The sequence below is a fragment of the Pelophylax lessonae genome (assembly GCF_965119305.1).
Source record: "Pelophylax lessonae genome assembly, chromosome: 1".
NCBI lineage: Eukaryota > Metazoa > Chordata > Amphibia > Anura > Ranidae > Pelophylax > Pelophylax lessonae.
This window is the reverse complement of record NC_138768.1, coordinates 31,723,090-31,748,904: the sequence shown is the minus strand read 5'-3', so window position 1 is coordinate 31,748,904 and position 25,815 is coordinate 31,723,090. Positions and strand designations below refer to the sequence as shown.

At 44.1% G+C, this 25,815-nt stretch overlaps 1 pseudogene across 1 annotated transcript in view; it reads right to left on the bottom strand.

Moving 5' to 3' along the window:
• Positions 1-3,619: 3,619 nt before the first annotated feature.
• LOC309567883 (vomeronasal type-2 receptor 26-like) overlaps positions 3,620-25,815 on the bottom strand; it is a 66,540-nt pseudogene continuing 44,344 nt past the window's right edge. Inside the window, exon 3 of the transcript in view lies at positions 3,620-4,523. The product of the transcript in view is annotated as a vomeronasal type-2 receptor 26-like (transcript). The remainder of the gene's footprint in view (positions 4,524-25,815) is intronic.

The window sequence follows — 25,815 nt, the reverse complement described above, 5'->3', positions numbered from 1 at the left end:
TGGCTCCAGATGTGATTTGCAGAGCGGCTTCGTGGTCATCAGTCAATACTTTTATGACCCACTATTGTGTAGAGCCTGCTTCTCTGTCCTCAGTTAATTTTGGTTTGACTGTTTTGTCTGCAAATAGCATGAATTAAAATTTTCTTTGCTAAAGCATTCCCACCCGTGTGGAGTGAGCTAGTTATTTCCCACACGTAGGCTGCCATGGAGACAGACAGGAAAACGGAAAATTCCTATCAATTACTTACCGTAATTTTCCTTTCCTGATAGTCTCCATGGCAGCCGGAGTACCCACCCTCTCGTCTTGGATTCGGCTAAGATATGGAACACCTGCTGTACCTGAGAGCTGAAATTTATGGGAGGGGGTCCTATACCCTTGGAGTGGAGGCGGGGGTAACCCACACGTAGGCTGCCATGGAGACTATCAGGAAAGGAAAATTACGGTAAGTATGATAGGAATTTTCCGTTTTTTTTTTTTTCAAAATTGTCGGTCTTTTTAAGCACAAAAAATAAAAACCACAGTGGTGATCAAACACTGCCAAAATATACCTCTATTTGTTGGAAAAAAGGTCAAAAATGTTATTTAGGTACAGCATGGCATGACCCCACAGTTGTCAGTTAAAGTAACGCAATGCCATATGGCAAAAAATGGCCTGGTCATGAAGGGGGTTAAATTTCCAGAGATCAAGTGATTAATACCATTTGACCGAGAGTAGTAGTTTCAGCTGAACCAATGCCATTATACTTTAGGAATCCATACCAGACCCTTAACCAGTTCTGGACTGGAAGGATTTGCCCCCTTAATGACCAGGCCATATTTTGCAATTCGGCACTGCGTTACTTTAACGGACAATTGCGCGGTCATACTATGCTGCATCTAAATGAAATTGACGTCCTTTTTTTCCACAAATAGAGATTTCTTTTGGTGGTATTTGATCACCTGTGTTATTTTTATTTTTTGCGCTATAAACAAAAAAAGAGCGACAATTCAGAAAAAAAAAAAAAAGTTTTTCACATTCTGCTATATAACATTCCCCCCCCAAAAAATTGAAAAATCTAAATTTTTTAACATTTTAGGCCAATTTGTTTTCTGCTACATATTTTTGGTAAAAAAAAAATTGCAACAAGCGTATTTTGATTGGTTTGCGCAAAAGTTATCGCGTCTACTACGAGAAATATTTATGTAATTTTTATCGTTTTTTTTATTACAATTAATGGCGGCGATCTGCAATTTTTAGCGGGACTGCAACATTGTGGCGGACAGATCGGACCCCTAACTGACATTTTTGACACTTTTGGGGGAGCCAGGGACATTACTACAGTAATCAGTGCTAAAAATATGCACTGTTACTGTAATAATGACACTGGCAGGGAAGGGGTTAACACTGTGGGTGATCAAGGGGTTAAATGTGAGCCTAGGGGAGTGATTCTAACTGTAAGGGGGCGGGGTTTGTGAAATGATCACAGAGACCTGCGATCCTATATAGAAGGATAGAAGGATCACAGGAGCTCTGTGATCATTCCATAGAGAAGAATGGTCAGTTGTGTTTACAACAGCTGCCCGTCCTTCTCTCTCAGCGGGGAATGCCCATGGTTGTCAGGTGGCAATGAGAGTCGCCTGCCCCATGCATCGGAGTCCCCGCTAACTGTTGGCGCGTGACTGACATATAGCTACGTAGGGGCTGCCTGCCACAGTATAACTTGGTCCTTAACCGGTTAATCCAAGCATGCAGACTAGCTGGCCAGGAGTGGGGGCGGGGGGGGGCTCTTCACCACAACTAAACATGAATGTGTAAAGGGTACATAGTACCTTGTGCCATCATAATTTATTGACTGCTATCAAATAACCCGGCAACCCTTCCAACGCTGTCTCAGTGGTCTCCAGGCATGCAGAAATTTTTGGTTCAACAATTGCTGAAAAGCCGCAGACTGTCAAACCCGTGTTTAATAGAAAGGCCATAACTAGGTTTATGAGATATGGATGAATTTATCATGGAAGGCGAATTAAGGTTTTGCACACACTGTTGAATTATGAGAAGGCTTTGAGATGAAGCTGCACAGTATTAAAAAGACCTGTTGTCTATACCCATGAAGGGTAATGCCCCATACCCCATTCACACATCTCAACTCCCTTATATTTAATTTACCAACACTCTCCCACCACAACCATCTACTGTACCTACCAATTACAGGAATGGAGATGTATGTGACCCGCCCCGGTGAGAGCATTTGGTTCTAGCAGCCACTGGCAAGGTCTGACCATCTCACATGGCCAGCGAAGTGATAGAGCGCCACCAGTTCGCTGACACCAGTCATTTGAGTGTTGGTTGAAGGAGTAGCAAAGGAAGCACTGGTAAGCTGAGGATGGGGGGGGGGTGTTAGGGGGAGGGGGTCCTTTGCAGAAGCACTGTCACTTTGCCCTGCATTTACAAGGTGAGGGTGCCTCTTTAAGCAAATTAAAAGAATTGGAAGCAGAGACAGAGAGAGCTAAAAAGTGGTCTGGCATTTCCTTGCAAAGTTGAATTAGCCAAATGTGCTCATACTGAGCATTTGCATGAATAGAAAGTGCAAGTGTTGTTGGTATGTCGGCGCTACCACAATGTGCAAAAATATATAAAACTGTGCTGTGCAAATAGTGCCACATTGGCACTGCAAGTAAAAAATAGCTTCCATTGCGTAGTATAGTAGTATAGTTAGAGGTAAAGCATGTAAACCATGTCCACTCCAGATGACGTTGTAGTGACGAAACGCGTAGGGCGTGGCTTATTGCGTGATACGTCACTTCCGGTGGCGGTGGTTTCGGGCTGTGGAACGCGGAAGCGCTTAGGCTTTGTCAGACCCTGCACGCTGACGGTGAACTTCCTCAACTGTGAGTGGATATGGTTTACATGCTTTACCTCTATCTATACTACGCAATGGAAGCTATTTTGTACTTGCAGTGCCAATGTGGATTCATAGTGGGACCCGGGATTGATGTGCAGTTTTAACCCCAAACAATCTGTGCGGTAAGTGCTTTTACCTAGTGGGTGGCCACGGGTAATAGCACCGGAAACACTAGCACAATATATCCTGAGAGCACTTATCTCCCAAAACTTCACTGGCACAATTCTCTGCAAAACTTTATTGGAAGAATTAATAACATTTGCTACAACTATCTTGTTTCTCAGCACATAGCACTTTATGTTGTGGCACCTTAGCTCCCTGTAGGTCCACATGAGTATGACATAAACACACAGTGCACTTTCATGGTATCTTTCACGATATTTTATGCTATTCACTTGTTGCTATTCACTATTTGCACAGCACAGTTTTATATATTTTTGTATAATTTTATATATTTTTGCACATTGTGGTAGCGCTGACATACCAACAACACTTGCACTTTCTATTCACACACTACCTCAGAGGTAGGTTGGCGGCAGCTTAAACCACACAATCCTTTTTTGGCATTTTACACTCCATAGCGCTGGGATTCTCACCCCCCCCCCCCCGTTTTATTCACATGAATAGATTCTATCACATGATTATTGGATAAAAGTATATCACTCTACAGTCCATGCAATAACGTATATTGTTCCTTTAAAAGTGCCATTGTATTTTTGCACTAGCAGAATTATTCCTAATGTCTGTTTTTCTTAGACAGCAGACCTGTTTGTGTGATAAAGTCTGGCCTAAATAGAATAATGAAACATTTTGGGAAAAATATGCAACTTAGAAGTCCAGCACTTGAGGCGAGTATGGCAAATACCTCCACAGCCACCATGTATTTCCCTTTGGTGCTCAGATAGGCCGGGATCATGGCAATCCAGACACTGCAGAACACCAGCATGCTGAAGGTGATGTATTGGTCCTCATTAAAACTGTCCGGTAATGTCCTCACCATGAAAGCCAGAACAAAGCTTAGAGCTGCCATAAACCCCATATAACCCAACACAGAGTAGAACCCGATAACTGACCCTTCATTACACTGAATGACGATCCTGTCCTGATAAGAGTGTCCATTTCCTTAAAAGGAGGCGAAGTAGACAGCCAAATAAGACATATTGTACCCTGAACACACGTAAGCAGTAGTGCTATACAGTTTGGAAATGTGACTCCAATCCATTTCCTCCAGTAGCTGCCAGGTTTAGTAGCTGTAAAAGCTATATAAACCATGATTGTTTTGGCCAGAAGAGAGGAGACTGCTATGGTAAAGATGATACCAAAAGTAGTGACACGGAGTATGCAGGTTATATCCAGTGGCTGACCAAGGAACAAGAACACACAGAGAAAGCTCAACAAGATACAGACAAGCAGGACAAAGCTCAGACTTCGGTTATTAGCTTTCACAATGGCAATATCTACATAAGATATAAAGATTCCAATTATGAAGAGCGTCACAAGACAGAGAAAAACAGAAATGGATGCAAAAACTGTAGAAATATCATCAGAGTAGGAGAGGAATTCCACCAGTTTTAGAATACACCGATCCTGCTTCTCATTCGGCCATTCATCTTCTAGACATTGAATACAACTTTTACTGTCTGCCGAAAAGGAAAATATTTTCAGTGCATTCATTCCTTTTTTTTTTTGACATTTTTTACATTCATTTTTTACACCTGTTTAAAGTTGGAAAACTCTGGTTGCAAGATCTAGGGTTCTAGGGTTTAGTCTTTCTTCAAGTTGCTACTGAATCTCACAGTCCTTTTGTGATGAAAGAGGCATGTTGACTCAGAGATATCTAATGGTACTTTTTCACTGCAAGTACCGGCTCTGCTCTACTCGGCCCTGCTTGGCCCGGTTTGCTTTTCCACTGCTGGTACCGCATGGTACGGTGTAGGAACGGTTCGGTACGGTACAGTTTGGTTTGCTTTTCCACTAAAGTAGTACTAAAGTTAAGTGGGTGTGATGTTGGTGGGATAACAACGATTCTCTGACCAATAAGTGGCTAGTAGTGACTGCATGCAAAGGATTGTGGGATATGGTACCGGAACCACAATCGAGGTGGTACTGTTTTTGAGAGCCGTACCGTTCGGTTCCATGCAGTGGAAAAGCGCCGCCATACCGTAACGTACTGAACCGTTCCTACACCATACCATGCGGTACCAGCAGTGGAAAAGCAAACCGGGCCAAGCAGGGCCAAGCAGGGCCAAGCAGGGCCGAGTAGAGCCGAGCCGGTACTTGCAGTGGAAAAGTGCCATAATATTTAAAGTTGTTTTTTTTGTGATGGTGAAATCTAATGCAAAGAACTTCTCAAAACGTGGTCAAGCTTAATACAGTCCTTGTCTGCAAAAAGTATTTCTACAAATACTATGTAAAAAAGATTCAGCGCTGAATATATAAAAATACAATCAACGGACCAGCAGCTGACACTCAAGGGCAATCTAAACACCTTTGGCATACATAATAAACAATAATGCAGCGCAATCCTATTATAAATCACAAAAAAGCTGGTAAACAGATTTTTCCAAAATGATAAATGTGAGAGTCCCAATTGCAGAGTCAGATAAAAGTGGAGGAGAGACAGTCCATAGCTTCAGATGATGGAGAAAAGGAGCCCACACCCAGACTGGTGAACATTCAATATGGTGTGTCTTTTTAGTGCTAAAAATTTCCCACCACCAGGCATTCTCTGCCTCTCACCTCAATGCCAAGACCCTGCAGGGTCAGAACGCTTATCAGATCTATTCTCAGGGAACACTGCTCCAAACACTCAGTGAGCAGGCAATGCAAAACCAATCTTCACAGCAGGATATCAAACTGCTCTGTGTGACAACTCCGGAACATCTCCCACGATATGTAAAAAATTGCACTTACATGGTATCCGTTGGTTAAAAGCATTAGCACGCTCTGCAAACTAAGGCTTTTAACCAACGGATACCATGTAAGTGCAATTCCTTCTGTTATATAATTAAACTAGCATTATACAGAGAGCACTAGATCCCCTTTGATTTTTTTTTTTCATATCGTGGGAGATGTTCCGGAGTTGTCACACAGAGCAGTTTGATATCCTGCTGTGAAGATTGGTTTTGCATTGCCTGCTCACTGAGTGTTTGGAGCTGTGTTCCCTGAGAATAGATCTGATAAGCGTTCTGACCCTGCAGGGTCTTGGCATTGAGGTGAGAGGCAGAGAATGCCTGGTGGTGGGAAATTTTTAGCACTAAAAAGACACACCATATTGAATGTTCACCAGTCTGGGTGTGGGCTCCTTTTCTCCATCATCTGAAGCTATGGACTGTCTCTCCTCCACTTTTATCTGACTCTGCAATTGGGTCTCTCACATTTATCATTTTGGAAAAATCTGTTTTCCAGCTTTTTTGTGATTTATAATAGGATTGGGCTGCACTATTGTTTGTTATGTATTTCTACAAATAACCTTCCTTAACCGGTTGCCGACCGCCGCACGACTATATACTGCGGCGGTCAGCCCCGGCCAGGCAGAGTGACGTACCGGCGCGGCTCGTTCACAGACAAGTCAGTGCGTGTGACCGGCGGACTCGATGTCCGCCGGTCACACTACGATCGCTCCGGTGAAGGGAGAAAGGCGGAGCGGCTTATGTAAACAAGCCGCCCGTCATTCTCCCTGGTGTAAAAATGAAGATCAGACGGTTCTACTATGTAGGACTGTTGATCTTTTTTTTTACACCAATAGCAATGTCCCTGCACAGTTAGAATCACGCCCCTAGGACACACTTAACCCCTCCCTGTCCAATAAAGTTAACCCCTTCCCTGCCAGTGTCATTTTTGCAGTAACAGTGCATATGTATAGCACTGATTACTGCAGTAATGTCACTGGTACCCCCAAAAGTGTCAAAAATGTCAGTCAAGGGTCCGATCTGTCCGCCACAATGTCGCAGTACCGCAAAAAAAATAGCAGATCACCGCCATTACTCGTTAAAAAAAAAAACACCAAAAATGACAAAAATCTTTCCCTTTGTTAGTAAACGCAATAACTTTTGCGCAAACCAATCAAAATACGCTTTTTGCGATTTTTTTTTTTTTTACCAAACATAGGTAGCGTAAAACAAATTGGCCGAAAATGTTAAAAAATTTTGATTTTTACATTTTTTTTGGGGGGGAATTTCATATAAAAAATGTGAAAAATATTGTTATTTTTGCAAAAATTGACGCTCTTTTTTTGTTTATAGCGCGTGATCAAAAAATCGCACAGGTGATCAAATACCACCAAAAGAAAGCTCTGTTTGTGGGGGAAAAAAGGTCGTCAAATTCGTTTAGGTACAGCGTCGCACGACCGCGCAATTGTCCGTTAAAGTCACTCAGTAAAAAAATTGCAAAAAACCCCCTGGTCTTTTAGCAGGAAAATCCTCCGGTGGTTAAGGGTCCATGAACACTGGGCAGAAAAAAAACTCTTATATGAAGTGTTTTTGTACAGGCGTTTGAGCACCTTTAGCATTTTTTCTGCCAGACAATTCCTCTCAAAAATGCAATCCAGAAGGTTTTTTTCTGCTTCTAAAAGCTGAGCTTAAAATATGCCTCTAAATGTCCTAATGTGCATGAACACATAGGATAACATTGGGCTACTTCTACATGCAAAATGCAAAACTCTTGTAGAAGCAGCATTTTTTAAGCCCAGTGTGCATGGACCCAAAATGACCAAACATACACATTTAAATGTACTGTTTTTTGGACCCTTTTCTGAAGACTTCATGAAGTCTAAAGCCTCGTACACACGCACCGATTGTTGGCCGTAAATTTTCGGCCAACGTCCGATCGGCCGATTGTCGGCTTGTTAGTATGATGCTTCCGACAACCGACTGCGACTTTTCGGCCGAACAAAATCTGGTGTGCAGGCTATAAAATTTTTGTTGGCCGTCAGCAGAACGGCCGATTGTTCCTCAGTCAGTACAGATTTCGGCCGACAAAAATGTGATGATCAAGACTGGGCATGCTCAGAGAAGAAAAAACACACGAAAAGTAGACCAGAACATGACATCACTTCTGCAGTTGGTTGTTGTTGGCCGACAAAATTCGTGTGCAGTCTAGAGCACATTTCAACCATCACAACAACACTGGACAAAAGACGGCCGATCGGTCGGCCAACAATCGGTGCGTGTGTACGGGGCTTTAGCTGTTATTAGTTAAATAAGCAAAACTCTTGTAGAAGCAGCATTTTTTAAGCCCAGTGTGCATGGATCCAAAATGACCAAACATACAAATTTAAATGTACTGTTTTTTTGGATCGTTTTCTGAAGACTTCATGAAGTCTAAGCTGTTATTAATTAAATAAGCAAAGGGACTCTTTATTGGGCAAAGATTGTCTTTAATTTTCCAGCATCTACCAAATACTGAAATGCCAGTTTTGTTTGGATAGATCCTTTAAAAATATACTGTATACCTGTAGTATTGAATATCTCCCCTTCTGAACAAGGGACACAGTCATGGCAGCAGGAATGGATCAAAGATTTTGACTTTTTTCTGGTACCGGGTTGACAAATTTCTGAGCACCGAGACAAGGGTATCTGAAAAAGCCAACATTTTGCATAAAATGACTAACGCTTAAAGTAAGTGAATCCTTTATTCTTCCATTACTGGTACCCAGGGGAGGGCTGGCAGCCTTAGGCCTGGGGGGCGAATCCAGTCAAGTGGCCCATTGAACCATGGAATCAGCTCACCATCCGTGCCCACCTGGTTTTGGACTGACAGCTGTATACAGTGTCTGGCCCCTACAGTAATCCAGCCCTGAGTTTACTACCTTTTTACTAGTTTTTACCACTTTTCAGCGCGGCCCGGGGGGCAATTGCCACCCTACCCCCATTGCCAGTCCTCCCCTGCTGGTACCACCAGAATTCCACTTTTTTTTGTGAGAACTCTGAAACTAAAGTTCAGCTGAAGCTCTCGGCTGAAGTTCAAAGGTAAAACAATACTTCTAGGAGTGTCAATTTCCTTGGACCCCAAGTGTTGAGTTCCTCCCTCTGACTACCTTGTCATTACAGGACTAAGCATTGAGGTGGAAGTCAGATAGAGGAACAACTCAACACTGCAGGGAGTCGCTTTTGTGATTTCCCACAAATGTGTGAGCAGTTGTAGTCTATTTTCTCCACTGCAGTTGGCGCTCATCCGCAGTTGCATTGCAGGATGAGTCAAGAGGAACATAGTTCCTCTATGGTTTCCTGGGTCACTGGAGAAGCTTTTTGATTGGACTCTACCACCCCATGTGACTCTAGCAGCCATCTTGGGTTGGGAAGAGCCTATTTAAGGGCCTGGCTCCTGGGCTTGGCACACATTTTGCATGTGGGTAGTATAGGGACAGGTCACCCATCTGACAGGGACAGTGATTAGGGGAAGGGAGAGGTTCCTGTCGAGTAGGGAAAGGATGGGGACATGTCACCTTTTTGGAGACCTCCCTATTTGGGTTCGGACTGGCCAGCTCTTCAAGACAGATGCTGTTGGCACATCTGAGACCTACTCTGCTTTACATTACTAATATTGCTGTGAGTGTTTCCAGTCAGGTGCCTTCCCACTGGGTTTGCTGTGAATTACTGGAATAAGTTCTGTTCTTTGCAATCAGACTGTGCGTTTACTGGCCCACACCGCGGTGCACCTCCCAACACTTGGCGGCTCTGGTGCCCAAGTTTAATGGCTCTAATATGCCCTTGGCTTAGTTAGAGGTGCAAATTTAAAATGCTGTGCACCAATATCAGGTTCTTGCACAGCTGTTCATGAAGCTTGCTATTAACTCTTTGGAGGTTGACGCCTGCTGAGCGGTAATGATGCCACCAGGGGACTGGGTGTTGGTGAAAAATACAAAGAACAAGTGAAGCAGTAAGCTGGAGCCCAAGTGGGAACCCTCTCCTTATCAGGTTGAACAATAACCCTTCCTTCTGACTTAAGTGCATGGTGTAATCTCAGAAGAACCTAATCCTGCCAAGAGATGTCTCCATCTCAACTTGCTAAAGCCTGTGTGCTAAGTGGCAACTGCTCCGTCAAACCAGTAAAAGATCAGGATAACAATGATCCTGTGGATGTTCCATTGGTGTAGGAAGTCCCCATTGAATGGTACCTGCCTCCTCTTTTGCTCGAGCCTCCAGCCTCCAGCCTCTCCTGATTTGGAAGCAGGAAACCCTAGTAAAGCGACTATGGATAGTTCAACCACCACAGACTGTCTAGAATTAAGTGAGGATTCCGACTTGGGCCCAGGTTACGGGGGGTATGGAGGGCCTGACTGACCCCCGTTCACCTGTGGACTCAGAGTCACAGCTAGAACAGGATTACCTTCACCCTGATTTCCCAGAGGACTCTGTTGCTCGTCAGCCTTTGTGGTCTAACCATGGCCAGCTTCCTGCAAGATACTTTGCTTATGTTGTTTGAACTTGTACCTGTTTTGCTTCAAATATATTCATTGCATTTTCTTGTTGCTCCTTACCAGACTGGGATGCTGAGGACAGAATCTGTCAAAAAGGGGAGTAAATGTGGGGAGTATATGTAGACAGGTGCAGTCTACTTTCTCCACTGCAGGTGGTGCTTATCTGCAGTGGCATTGCAAGAGAATAGGTAGTCAAGAGGAACATAGTTTCTCTATCGTTTCAAGGGTCACTGGTGAAGCTATCTGATTCGATACTACCACCCCATGTGACTCTAGCAGCCATCTTGGATCAGGCAGAACCCATTTAAGGTGTGCATTTCACATGTGGGTAGTGTAGTGACAGGTCACCCATCTGTTAGGGACAGTGATTAGCAGCAGGGAGAGGGATACTCCATCCTTCTGGAGGCCTCCCCATTTGGGCTCGGACATGCCAGGCTGCATTCTGCTCCTCAAGACAGACGCTGTCGGAACATCCGAGACCTACTCACATTGCTAATATTGCCGTGATTGTTCCCAGTCGGGTCCCTTCCCACTGGTTTTGTTGTGAATTACTTGATTCTGTAATAATACAAGTTCTGTTCTCTGCAATCATATTCTGTGTGTTTACTGCTGCCGCACCACGCTGCACCTCCCCACAATTGGAGTTGAGTTCTGGTGGGTGAACAGCAGGGAACCTAATTATTCACCTTTAAGGGTCCCTTTAAAGATCTGGTTGTAACTTTTTTTTTTTTTTGTTTGTTTTATTAATACACTGTTTGGATTATATATTTAAGAATGGCTTCCCATTGAAAAGAACTATTACAGATATAGGCTTGGCGAGGGGAGTTGGCTTGGGAGTTGGGGCACAATGGGTAAATATCAAAGAAAGGAACATGGGGCACCAGGAGGTAATGATCTAGGACCACTGGAGCTGTGAGTTTACCATATCTGACATATGGCCACCATGGTTGAGGGATAGTGACAGCAACCGAAAGAGACCATGTGGGGCTTTAGCAATAACATCGACACTCCACTTGTCACGTAGAGCGTGGACCACCATCTCATCCTTTCTCCCTACCTCACAGCTTTGGTCACTGGAACCATAAAGGGGCCCCTTCTACCACAGGAACATTGAATCTCTTTTGCCAGGATTGGTGAGAGGGCAGATCACCCACCTCTATCATACTGTTAAGTGGATACTAAATCGCTGAGAGCAGAACATTGGGACACCTAGCACCCATACTTCAGAAATACCGCTCCCATGCCATTCCAATATCAAAACATCATCCCTGTACTGTACCTACATCAAATATAAACTGCACCTACACCGTATGCTATGCCATCTAGACTGTTATTAAGTGCACTAACTATATTAAAGGACCCCAACCATAGCTGGCAGAAGAACATCATAAAAGGACTAGTGCCAATCCCATATTAAGCCTTTTCACTAGTTTATAACTTTTATCCATCTAATGCGTTATTCCACACCATCAGCCTAGGCCTAGTCTTGTCACCAATACTTGGTAGCATAGCCCCTAAATGCAGTTTAATCAAATTTCTTTGCTGTCAACGGTAGCACTCACTATAATCTACTACAGTTTATGCTGATCCTTGTACATATTTTTTTTTTTATATTTGCCTTTGATTTTTGGTTCTACCATACATTGATCTGCACTACTATCACTATTCACCAAGTTTTATGCTTTTACTGTAATCATTTTGCAAGGTATTTCAATATATTTTTTACCTCTACCATTCTTTTTGATGTCTGTTTCCTGAGACAGTAGTATTAATGTGTTCCTGGTATAGTCTGCGATATTGAGGACAACGTTATTATGTTTATTTAACCTAGAGCAGTGATCTTCAAACTGCATCCCAGGGGCTGAATATGGCCCTTTGCTTGTCTTCATCCGACCCTTGGGGCACTATTCCTGGGACTGACACCAATGATGAGGCATATTTCCTGTCACTGATACCAACAATAGGGCACTATTACTACCACTGATCTAAACAATGGGGCACTATTTTTCCAACTGACACTGACACAATGAAGGGTCACTATTTCTTCACCTGATACCAACAATAGGGCAATATTCCTGCCACTAATACCAACGATCAGGCATTGTTTACTCCCATTGATGCCAGGGCATTTTTTACTCACACTGGCCACAGTCTGGACCCATTAAAGTCTGAAGGACAATAAACTGGCCCTTTGTTTAAAAAGTTTTGAGAACTAGAGTGTCAGAGGGGTTGACGTACTTGTAATGTCAAGGCAATGATCAGAAAACAGCTTCACTGACTGAGTGAAAAACCATTTCCTACAGACTGTCGGGAGGATGGGAGGCACCATTGGTCCGAGCATACAGGGGGCTCCTGTACAAAGAGGCTGGGAGTGAGTTGAGTGCTGGAGAATTTCTTCCACTGTTATACCTCACATGTTTCCCTTTGGTGGGAATTTTCCTATTTCCTATTTTGTGATTCGGCACTGCGTGAGTTTAATGGACTATTGCGCGGTTCTGCGACGCTGTACCCAAATGAAAATTTATGTCTTTTTTTCCCCACAAACAGAGCTTTCTTTTGGTGGTATTTGATCACCTGTGCGATTTTTACTTTTTGCGCTATAAACAAGAAAAGAGCGTAAATTTTGAAAAAAATAACAATATTTTTCACATTTTTTTATATGAAATTCCCCCCCCCCCCAAAAAAAATGTAAAAATCTAAATTTTTTAACATTTTAGGCCAATTTGTTTTCTGCTACATATTTTTGGTAAAAAAAATCACAATAAGCGTATTTTGATTGGTTTGCGCAAAAGTTATTGCGTTTACTTACTACGGGAAAGATTTGTCATTTTTATTATTTTTTTTTTTATTAACTAGTAATGGCGGTGATCTGCGATTTTTTTTTTTTTTTTATGCGGGACTGTGACATTACGGCAGACAGATCGGACCCCTGACTGACATTTTTGACACTTTTGGGGGTACCAGTGACATTACTTCAGTAATCAGTGCTATAAATATGCACTGTTACTGTAAAAATGACGCTGGCAGGGAAGGGGTTAACTTTATTGGTGATACCGGGGTTAAGTGTGTCCCTAGGGGCGTGATTCTAACTGTAAAAGAGCGTGGCTTGTGATGTAACCACAGAGACATACGATCCTATATAGCAGGATCGTATGATCTCTGCAGTTACATCAGGGAGAATGACAGACGGCTTTGTTTACATCACCCGCCTGCCTTTCTCCTTCTCCAGCGGGAGATTGCGAGTGGCCGGCGGACATCGGAGCTACCGGTCACTCGCGTGGGGATGTCCCTGAATGAGCAGGGGCAGGAGCGCGCCTCCGGCGGTGCGCGCTCGCCCCCTGCAGGCTCCTGGGCGAGCGACGTAGTACTACGTCGCTTTGCCCAGGAGGGGCTGACCGCCGCAGTAAATATACTGTGGGCGGTCGGCAAGTGGTTAAATGATCAGAGAACCCATCCTATTCAGTGGCTGCTGTGGGGGTAGTGCTACATATATTTCACAAAAAATAAATTTTTTGTATATCTGCTTGGAGATTTTAGGACAAATGTGTACATTGTCAATTTCATCCAAAGCCCCTATCTTCCTTTCAGAGATGATTTCTTTTTTGTTCAGCTTTGGTTTGAAATAAATACCCTACCCACCTTATTGTCCTTTTTGTTCCATGTTATGGCTTGTGCATCAATGTAAAATTTTTGACTGGCAGCTGATAAGGAATAGTTCCCAACATCAATGGCTACATAGTAGAAATCTTCCTTTATCCAATTTATTATTTTGTAGTTGTAGGCAAACTCTCCTATATCATTAAAAAAGGCCACTGGATCTGGCATATCAAGTGAGTAAGTTATTTTTGATAGGTAATGATATAACTGAAAAGTAATATTAAAAAAAAAAGTCCATCATATATTAAAATGAAAAGGTACAGTAGATGTGAACCCAATCAGTAAACTATCATATACATTTTAACATGTTAACCACTTAAGCCCCGGAAGATTTTACCCCCTTCCTGACCAGGGACTTTTTTGCGATTCGGCACTGCGTGATTTAACGGATGATTACGCGGTCGTGCAACGCTGTACCCAAACAAATTTGACATCCTTTTTTTCACACAAACAGAGCTTTCTTTTGGTGGTATTTGATCACCTGTGCGATTTTTTGATCATGCGTTATAAACAAAAAAATAACGACAATTTTGCAAAAATATCAATATTTTTCACATTTTTTTTATTTGAAATCCCCCCCCCCCCAAAAAAAAATGTAAAAATCTAATTTTTTTTAACATTTTAGGCCAATTTGTTTTCTGCTACATATGTTTGGTAAAAAAAAAAAATCACAAAAAGCGTATTTTGATTGGTTTGCGCAAAAGTTATTGTGTTTACTAACTAAGGGAAAGATTTTTGTCATTTTTATTGTTTTTTTTTTTTAACGAGTAATGGCGGCGATCTGCAATTTTTTTTGCAGGACTGCGACATTGCGGCGGACAGATCGGACCCTTGACTGACATTCTTGACACTTATGGGGGTACCAGTGACATTACTACAGTAATCAGTGTTATACATATGCACTGTTACTGTACAAATGACACTGGGAGGGAAGGGGTTAAATTTATTGGAGAGGGAAGGGTTAAGTGTGTCCCTAGGGGCGTGATTCTAACTGTGATTGGATGTGGCTGTGTGTGTAACAGCAGAGATCAATGGTCCTACATAGCAGGACTGGATGATCTGTGCTGTTACACAGGGGAGAATGACAGGTGGCTTTGTTTACATCAGCCGCCTGCCTTTCCCCCTCTCCACCCGACGATTGTGAGTGACCGGCGGACATCGGGTCCGCCGGTCACACGCGCGGGCTGCTTAGGGAACGAGCGAGGGTGGGAGCGCGCGCTCGCCCCCTATGGGCTTCCAGGCTAGTGACGTACCGGTACGTCACTTTGCCTGGGAGGGGCTGACCGCCGCCGTATATAGTCGGGTGGCGGTCGGCAAGTGGTTAATGTGGTTATAAAAGTTGTTTTTATTCTCTTTAAAAATGCCTCTTTCACTAACAAATACTGATGAGTTTGGTATGAATGTCCATGAGTAGGTATTTTCAGTTACAGGGTGACAACTGTCTCTCAGTTGTGCTCCTGCATAGTTTCCCTGTCACTTACATCCCTTGAGAAGGCTACAAGAGGCTATGTTGACACGAATTGCACAAACATGGTCCAAAGTTGTCACCATCAGGCAGCTGGTCCAGGGCAATGATGTGCCCCTGGGGCGAGTGTATCTAGACAGGAAGTGGCTGATGAGATTGAGATGCAAAAAAAGGTGAAAAACATAATTTATGGAAAGAAAATATATGGCAGCTATTTACTATTCACAGTTCTTTTGCATATAAAATATCATCCAGTTATGTGTAGATACCCATTGCTCTGTAACAATGGGGAGAATAATCTACTTTTCAAATAACTTCTTCTTCCCCTTTGATCTGCACATCACATACCTTTGATCACTGTTCCCCGAGGAAGCTTAGAGAAGTGAAAGTGGTTGGCCACTTGGTGGAGGTTTTATGCATTATTGGCCAAGGAAGTTTAGATGTAACCTGTTATCATTCCCAGACTGCTGAACCACCATCTAACACTACCTTAATCCCCTGGCCTTAAAAGAAAGACCACGCTTGTATGGGATTAAAATGGCCATACTGGCCTTTTATTATAATTACAATTTATAAAAAAAATAATATTAAATGGTCAAAAGGGTTGCAGGTCTTAAAGACACGATGGGAACAGATCACCTATATGTAGGTAGTTCCGCAGATCACTATCTGCGGAACAACCTACATATAATAGGCCTCCAGCCACATACTACTGTCTTGTGGAAAATACCAAACTGACTATAGACACCTCCCGATCTATAAAATACTCTGCTGCTACAAGTTGACCATTCCAGATTGAGGACTCCATCCCAAAGTTAGATGCAAGACCATTTTACTTTACCAAATGAATTATTACAATGTAGATCAGCTGCCTCTTTAGGAACCCATACACATTCCATAGCATTCAACAACTGCCCAACCTTGAACTCCATATCATGGAGTCTGTCTGGGATTACACAAAGAGACAGACTGAAGCAGCCGACATCCACAGAAGATATGTGGTTAGTTCTCCAAGATGTTTGGAACAACCTACCTGCCAGGTTTTTCAAAAACTGTGTGCAAGAGTACCTAGAAGATCTGATGATGTTTTGAAGGCAAAGAGTGTTCACACCAAATATTGATTTGATTTGGATTTGCTCTATTATTGTGCTAAAGGCTCCTGAAGAAGCGGCGGTATCTCCGCGAAACATGTCGGGCATCCAACATCCAGGTGGTATCTGCCACCATCAATAGTGGTTATATGTCTCCCCTTGTGATCCACATTTTGTATAGAGCTTAATGTGGAAGACACAATATATTTTGTGCATATAACATCAAACAAAAACCACATCGCTCAGAACAGTGGAAACATCAAGTGAATGGAAATGTCCATCAGGTGCACAGGCTGCGGTGATCTCTCCAAACACCATAGGATACAATATCAAGCAAAAGGACAGCCGGCAACTCTGTAAATCTTCCAATTCTTTATTGTCACGCCTCAGTGAGTAAAAAGACAAGGTGGCTTACGCCTTGTGCTGTGCAGTGCTCATCACCGAAACGTGTAAGCCACCTTGTTTTTTTACTCACGGAGGAGTGACAATAAAGAATTGGAAGATTTACAGAGTTGCCGGCCGTCCTTTTGCTTGATATTTTGTGCATATGTCTTTTATACAAATAATGCATGTTTTAACTGCTTGCCGACCGCCGCACGACTATTTACGTCAGCAGTCAGCCCCTCACAGGCAAAGCGACGTAGGGCTACGTCGCTAGCCTGTGAGGCTCTAGGGAGTGAGTGCGCGCCGCCAGAGGCGCGCTCCCGCACGGTCACAGACCCCCCCGCACGGTTGCGATCTTCCGTTACACCGGAAGAAAGGCAGGCGGCTAATGTAAACAAAGCCGCCTGTCATTCTTCCCTGTGTAAGAATGGAGATCACACGGTTCTACTATGTAGGACCGTTGATCTCTATTCTTACACTAGTAGCCACAGCCAATCACAGTTAGAAACACTTAACCCCTCCCTCTCCAATAAAGTTAACTCCTTCACTGCCAGTGTCATTTTTACAGTAACAGTGCATATATATAGCACTGATTACTGTAGTAATGTCACTGGTAACCCCAAAAGTGTCAAAAATGTCAGTCAAGGGTCCGATCTGTCCGTCGCAATGTCGCTAGCCCCACAAAAAAATTGCAGATCGCCGCCATTACGCATTAAAAAAAACAACAAAAATGACAAAAATCTTTCCCTTTGTTAGTAAACGCAATAACTTTCGCGCAAACCAATCAAAATACGCTTTTTGCGATTTTTTTTTTTTTTTTACCAAACATATGGTAAAAAAAAAAATTGGCCCAAAATGTTAAAAAAATTTGATTTTTACATTTTTTTTGTGCGGAATTTCATATAAAAAAATGTGAAAAATATTGTTATTTTTGCAAAATTGACGCTCTTTTTGTTTATAGAGCATGATCAAAAAATCGCACAGGTGATCAAATACCACCAAAAGAAAGCTCTGTTTGTGGGGAAAAAAAGGACGTCAAATTAGTTTAGGTACAGTGTCGCACGACCGCGCAATTATCCGTTAAAGTCACGCAGTGCCGAATCGCAAAATAGGCCCTGGTCAGGAAGGGGGTAAAATCTTCTCTTCCAGGGCTTAAGTGGTTGATAGGGTTTGAATAAAATTGCATTTTATTGAAAGTAACTGCTGAGTTTTGTATGGCACCATGAAAGTCCACACATACCTCAAAAACATTTGTTTCTATACTCTGATAGGACGTAGGTACCAATTATATACAAACCCAATTCCAAAAAAGTTGGGACACTGTACAAATTGTGAGTAAAAAAGGAATGGACTAATTTACAAATCTCATAAACTTATATTTTATTCACAATATACTATAGATAACATATCAAATGTTGAAAGTGAGACATTTTGAAATGTCATGCCAAAAATTGGCTCATTTTGGATTTCATGAGAGCTACACATTCCAAAAAAGTTGGGACAGGTAGCAATAAGAGGCCGGAAAAGTTAAATGTACATATAAGGAACAGCTGGAGGACAAATTTACAACTTATTAGGTCAATTGGCAACATGATTTGGTATAAAAAGAGCCTCTCAGAGTGGCAGTGTCCATCAGAAGTAAAGATGGGCAGAGGATCACCAATTCCCCCAATGCTGCGGCAAAAAATAGTGGAGCAATATCAGAAAGGAGTTTCTCAGAGAAAAATTGCAAAGAGTTTGAAGTTATCATCATCTACAGTGCATAATATCATCCAAAGATTCAGAGAATCTGGAACAATCTCTGTGCGTAAGAGTCAAGGCCAGAAAACCATACTGGATGCCCATGATCTTCGGGCCCTTAGACGGCACTTTATCACATACAGGAATGCTACTGTAATGGAAATCACAACATGGGCTCAGGAATACTTCCAGAAAACATTGTCGGTGAACACAATCCACCGTGCCATTCGCCGTTGCCGGCTAAAACTCTATAGGCCAAAAAAGAAGCCATATCTAAACATGATCCAGAAGCGCAGGCGTTTTCTCTGGGCCAAGGCTTATTTAAAATGGACTGTGGCAAAGTGGAAAACTGTTCTGTGGTCAGGCGAATCAAAATTTGAAGTTCTTTGTTGAAAACTGGGACACCATGTCATCCAGACTAAAGAGGACAAAGACAACCCAAGTTGTTATCAGCGCTCAGTTCAGAAGCCTGCCTCTCTGATGGTATGGGGTTGCATGGGGCATGGGCAGCTTACACATCTGGAAAGGCACCATCAATGCTGAAAGGTATATTCAAGTTCTAGAACAACATATTCTCCCATCCATCCAGACGTCGTCTCTTTCAGGGAAGACCTTGCATTTTCCAACATGACAATGCCAGACCACATACTGCATCAATTACAACATCATGGCTGCATAGAAGAAGGATCCAGGTACTGAAATGGCCAGCCTGCAGTCCAGATCTTTCACCCATAGAAAATATTTGGCGCATCATAAAGAGGAAGATGCGACAAAGAAGACCTAAGACAGTTGAACAACTAGAAGCCTGTATTAGACAAGAATGGGACAACATTCCTATTCCTAAACTTGGGCAACTTGTCTCCTCAGTCCCCAGACATCTACAGACTGTTATAAAAAGAAGAGGGGATGCCACACAGTGGTAAACATGGCCTTGTCCCAACTTTTTTGAGATGTGTCGATGCCATAAAATGTAAAATCAACTTATTTTTCCCTTAAAATGATACATTTTCTCAGTTTAAACATTTGATATGTAATCTGAACAAAATATTTAAATTTGAAACTTCCACATCATTGCATTCTGTTTTTATTCACAATTTGTACAGTGTCCCAACTTTTTGGGAATCGGGTTTGTATATGAACTATATTCCTTTTTCTTATATTTGTAAAAAAGGTTGAAAACCATTTATCATTTTCTTTTCACTTCACAATTATGTGCGACTTTGTGTCGGTCTATCACATAAAACCCCAATAAAATACATTTACATTTTTGATTGTAACATGACTAAATGTGGAAAATTTCAAGGGGTATGAATACATTTTCAAGGAACTATAACTACTAATTCACACGTCCGTAAAAAAAAAAAAATGTTTCTGCATAAATATTTGCGTTTAAATCAGATTTTATATGTGTGGAAAACCTTTTGTTTTCAATACCAGAATGCATTTGCCCCTGGTAAAAATATATATATGTATGTCCTCAAATGCAGATTTTGGGATTTTTTGTTGCAGATCTGAATACAGCATGTTTACACACCTGTGTGAATGTCTCCATTGAAAACAATGCAGCTGCGTTCAGATTTTCGTAAATAAAAAATGATTGTATATGCATTTTTGTTATGGCCATGTGAATGTAGCCTAAGTCACTAAAGTTAATTACCTGGTTGATTTTTCTGTTAGTGATATCTATATGTTGTGCATTCATATCATGCAGAGCCTTAGCCATTGCTTCTACCGCATAATACACTCTGGAAGAGACCCCTACAGATATATATTCCTTCATGGTCATAATGAGACCTTCAATTGTGTCATTATAACTGAAAATCAGGCGGTTATCATACAGATGTTGTGATGCAGCAATACTGCATTTTGCTAAGTGCACTACATACTAAGTCAGCAGACTTTCTTTGTGTTCTGACATTTGTATAGAGTCCCAAAAAAATTCAATTCCTGGAATTGGCAAAGGGGAAAAACTGACTGCCAAACATGCCGAAGCCTTCATTCCTTCTGTCAATTCATCATCAGAGGCGTAATGTGGGGGTAATATAATTATTCCCTCATCATTCATTGTCTCAAAATGAGCAAGAAATAAAAGAACATCAACTGTAAACGATCCGCACAAGACCGCAACTCTAGAATACGCCTTTTTTAAAGTATCAACCATCCTGAAAAGAGGATCATCCATTGTGTTCACCTTCAGAATAAATTCCGAGCAAATTTCCTGAACAGCCAAATATCTCTGCAATATTTGTAGTTCATCGTCTCCAGTGTCATTATCTGATACAAAAATTCCAACCCAAGTCCAGCCAAAGAGTTTTAATATTTCGGCAACAATAGAATAATAGATGTGACTGTTTTGGACAGTGCGGAAAACGTGTGGATATTCTTGTCTATTGGTCAATGTGTAATCTGTGGAGCCATAGCTGATCTGAGAGGCAGAGAAGAAATATAATTTAAAGAGTCAACCCCAGGGTAAGGATTCATCATTAGGCATGGAAAGCCTAGATCAATGGTGGCAGAGAAAAAGAGGCTGCTTTCCGCAGGTATTTGACTCATACTGTTTTTGACGGAACCGTCCCACACTCTGCTAGAGTGCTTCCGTCAGTATACCGCTTCCTCCAGTCATGAACATAGTTGTGGTCAGGGAATGGAGCCAAGATGGAGAACATGACATAATTAACATAAACCTACGGTTGTAGCGTGCCGAAACCGTCGTTCGGGCAGGCCTGTAAAATAAAGAGGGCCCACCAAGAAGGAAGAAAGAAGAAGGGAATGTTGTAGAAAGGGGCAGAGGTGGGTGGGATGACGAAACCCTGCAGCAGCCCAGAAGAGGCAGGGAGCCTGACCTTAAATAGGCGGGTCCTCCCCCCTCCCACAACTCCAGGCTCCGCCTGGCCATTTGTGGTCAGGGAATGGAGCCAAGATGGAGAACATGACATAATTAACATAAACCTACGGTTGTAGTGTGCCGAAACCGTCGTTCGGGCAGGCCTGTAAAATAAAGAGGGCAAAAAGAGAGTGTGTAAGTAACCTTGAATACAAGTGCATCGTATACAAGTGCGTCGTATCCCAAGGGAAAGGAGACGCAACCGAAAGTTATTTGGCTAAACTCTGAACGTCTGTCTGTGCTCATTGTCTGCTTGGGGTATGTAACAGCTGTAAGCGGAGAATTTCCACCGTCCCAGCCTCTTGATGAAGTGCACAGGAATGCTATGGCTGAAGGCCATCAACGCTGCCCCTGAGCAGAAAAAGAATGACCGTGAAGGCAAGATCGCACCCCAACTTGCCCAGCGGGGTTCTCAAGTACTTGAGGAACCTGGGCGTGGTGAGAGGCCTGTAGTGAAGGCTCAGCAGGGGAGCGACCCTGACCTACCCTGCCAGAACCTGGATAAGGACGGCCCAGCAACTGGACTGAGCACCATTCGTGGTGAGAGGGACATGGTATGTTGACTGGTGGCCCCAGGTTGAGTGGTCTTGGACTGTGGAAGTCTCAGGACAAAAATGTTCATTTACCTTGGCTAGGTCTGCCCTCCTTGACATGAGGCGGTACCGAGCGCGTTCCTCCCGGTGAACTCGTTTGGCTCAGGAACGCGTGGAAGGGTGGAAAGGGTGGATAAATGACTGTCTTGATGGTAACGTTGGTCCCTGCCTCTAACAGTTTAGTGACCGCCAAGTTGGATAAAGCCCGGAACCTGCTGCCGTCGATAGGTTGACGAGACGTGGGCTTGCGGCCTTCCAACCGAAGGATGTCTTGCAAAAGTTCTTGATGGGACTTAGCGCCATGAATGTACCGTGACCAGAGGTACGTGTTGATGATATGAAACTGTACTCCAGAGAGGTAGAGTTTAATAGCACTGTGCGCCAAAATTAAGATTTAAATGGCAAAAGAAGAAAATGCCACGATGATGTTTAAAAGACGATGGATCCAAAAAAAAAAAAAGGTAATGACCTCCGTGATGAACCTGACGAAGATGGTCAGACTCACGCGAAAGATCGTCTGGCGTTGGCGAAAGTGCCAACTGGGCTAGCCTGTTTTGGTGGGTCATGAGACCGGCTAAACCAGGATGAGTTCCTGGAATGGTGGTAGATCGTCCTGGACTTCCTCTGCCGTGGGATATGCCTGGAAGAAGACCTACAAATTGGAACGAGAAAGGCCAGCAGCCACTGTGTTAAGAACGCCTGGCACGTGTTCGCAGCCAAGTGGAAGTGCAAAGTGGAGGCCAGCCAAGAGAACCTCCTGACACGACTCATGAAGGTGAGGGAGGAGAACCATCCCTCTAAAGGTGATGCCTGTGGTCATATTGTCAGTGAAGCACTACGGCTTGGCCCGACCAAAAGCGCCCCCCCTTCTAGCAGCTGCCAGAATGGGGGAAATCTCAAAAAGGGGGCCCGAGGTGGAGTTGAAAGATGGCAGATTTGAGGTTACTGGTGGTCACCTGCCCCTGAGCCACCAGTTGCCCCAGAAACCGCGAACCCGGCATGCTCCGCTGCGTCAGTCCATGAACACTGGAGAGTGGTCTGTGAATGGCGGAATGGACAAGTATATGCCACTCCAGTGGGGTGGAAAAAAGGGGGCACAGTTAGCGCAGGCCGGTGGAGCGAGCCCGACGAAGTAGCGGCAGAACAACCCCAGTCTGCCCAGGCATTGAACTGGGCGAAGGTGGCGGCCGCCTTGGCCGAAACTATGGTAATCGTGGAAAGCCGGGCCCCCGTACTAGTGCCCCAAATCAACCACCTTGTACACGTACGAATGCAAATTCCTCCCTGAGGCTTGAGAAAAGAAATTCAATCGTGTCTCTGTATGGTCCAAGAGACAACACGAACTCGGGGATGGACCATTCCTTTCCAACCTGGGCTCAATGGCCTTGATTACCACGGAGAGGTCGCCACGGTTACAGGTCTAACTTCCTACGACGTCCTGGGATGCAAGCAACAGGGTCATGGGATTAACGTCCCTGCCCTCCAGGATGTCTTTTTTGACACTGAGAGGGACCATGTGAGTTGGTGTGATAATGTGAGCCTTGGAGGCCGGGGAGGCAAGAGTGCCTGCGACGACACACTGGGAGACAGCAAGGGCGACAACCTGGGAGGGAGGGAACCCAGGGATGCCAAGGAGGCAGGAGCCAGAGTTTCTAATTCCTCTCTCCTTGATTGAGCAATTGATGATGGAAAACGAGATGGATGCCGAGGTGGATGCCATGCCGTGTGATGTGCACGAATACCCGGTCCGGGGCTAAGGCATTGCGCACGTTGCCCCGCGGGCCGGAACCCCAACTGCAGAACTGGACTGGACGTCAATATCCTTAAAAGGTACAGCCCTGAGCTGTGCCAAGTAATGAAATGGCGGGGTGTAGGCCTCTAGAAGGTGACGCCCTCTCTACACTAGCGGGGTAACCGAGACGCTAGCTATGATTTGGGCCGATGGGCGTAGTACCTCCGCGTGAGGATGGGTGTTGGTCTCAGGCTAGCTGTGAAAGTGACCTACCTAACTAACCCCCCCCCCCCAAGCCAGGTGATTATAGAAGGAGTATGACCAGTGAGACAGCATGCCTGTGATAACCTGTGAGGGGTCTGAAAGGCTTGGCTGAACGTCCAATGATGTTCGTGCGTGCCGCCTGTATGGGTGAACAAGTGGTTGGCGCCTTGAAGTGAGATGACATAAGCGCCTCACTCAACCGCTGACATGCCCTGTGGACGCCAACCCTAAGCGTGTCGATCAGGGCTGTGCGTGAGAGCCCACTAGAACCTACGACTGAGGGAAGGACAGGGAGATGGACAAGCCCCCCCGAAAGTACGTATTTCTCTGGACATGAACCAGGTATGTGGTTGAAGCGTGTCCTGCGTGTGTCAAGGCCCCGGGCGACGGCCGGAGGCCCAATGAGGGGGTGAGAGCGTGGTCCCCTGCTGAGGTAAGTGACAGGCTTCTGTGGCCAATCCGCCCCTGGTAGGGGGGGGGGGCACATGGCCGGATTTACCCTATTGATGACCTCTGTGTAACAAGGAATGTCTTGCCTTTGGTGCTGCAAATCTTCAAAGATGTATTGCCATTTTATGAACCCAGAAAAGCTCACAGGAGGATTACCAGCTCTACTCCCATGATTCTTCCACCTGCTGTCAGCACAGCGCCAGGTATCAGCCCCCCCCCCCCATCGCCAGGACGTGAAACAAGGATTGTGGCTGGAGCGTGTCAAGGCATAAGGAAAGGGATGTATTCCAGAGATAAGACTATAATCCTTCCACTTTTTAAAACTCTGGTCCGACCGCATCTGGAGTATTCTGTCCAGTTCTGGTCGCCAGTTCTCAGGAGGGACGTGTTGGAGCTGGAGAGAATCCAGAGAAGGGCAACCAAACCAATCAGGGGACTGGAGGACCTCAATTATGAAGAGCGTCTGCAATCGCTTGATTTATTCTCCCTGGAGAAGAGACGCCTGAGAGGGGACATGATAGCAATTTACAAATATCTCAAAGGTGATCTCGGCATAGAAAAAAAAAAAACGTTTCAGTCGAAGGGATTGCACAAGGACTCGAGGGCATACAATGTGATTAGAGGAGAAGTGTTTTAACCTCAGGCAACGTGGGGGGTTCTTTACTGTTAGAGCTACAAGATTGTGGAATTCTCTACCACAAGAGGTGGTTTCTGCGGGAAGTACGGTGGCTTTCAAAAGATTCTTAGACGTACATCTCAAGGATCAGAACATTCAGGGGTATGAGAGATGATTACAGCCACACACACCTACACAGGTTGAACCGGGTGGACTATTGTCTTTATTCAACCTCGACTACCATGCGACCATGTAACTATGTAAGGCCCCTCGGGCGACAGGCAAGAATCCAGACGAGGATGCAGGAGCGAATGGAGAGAGTCGGACTAGGCCCACCCCCCCCCCCCGAAAGTATGTATTCACCAGGATGTGGACCAGGAATGAGGTCGGAGCGTGTCCTTGCGTGTCAAGGTCCCCCCCAGGTGATAGGCAGGAAGCCAGGCGAGTGGGGCAGGAGTGTGGGCCCCCGCATGAGGTAAATAACCAAAAAGGCGGCTGTGGCCGAACTGCCCCCGAGAGTTGCGACTGAGGGGGAAACAAAAACACTTTTTTTTTTTGAGATGTGGTACCTGCGGAAACATCAAAACAAGACACGTGACAACAAACGAATTATCATGTAACAACATGGTGATGAAA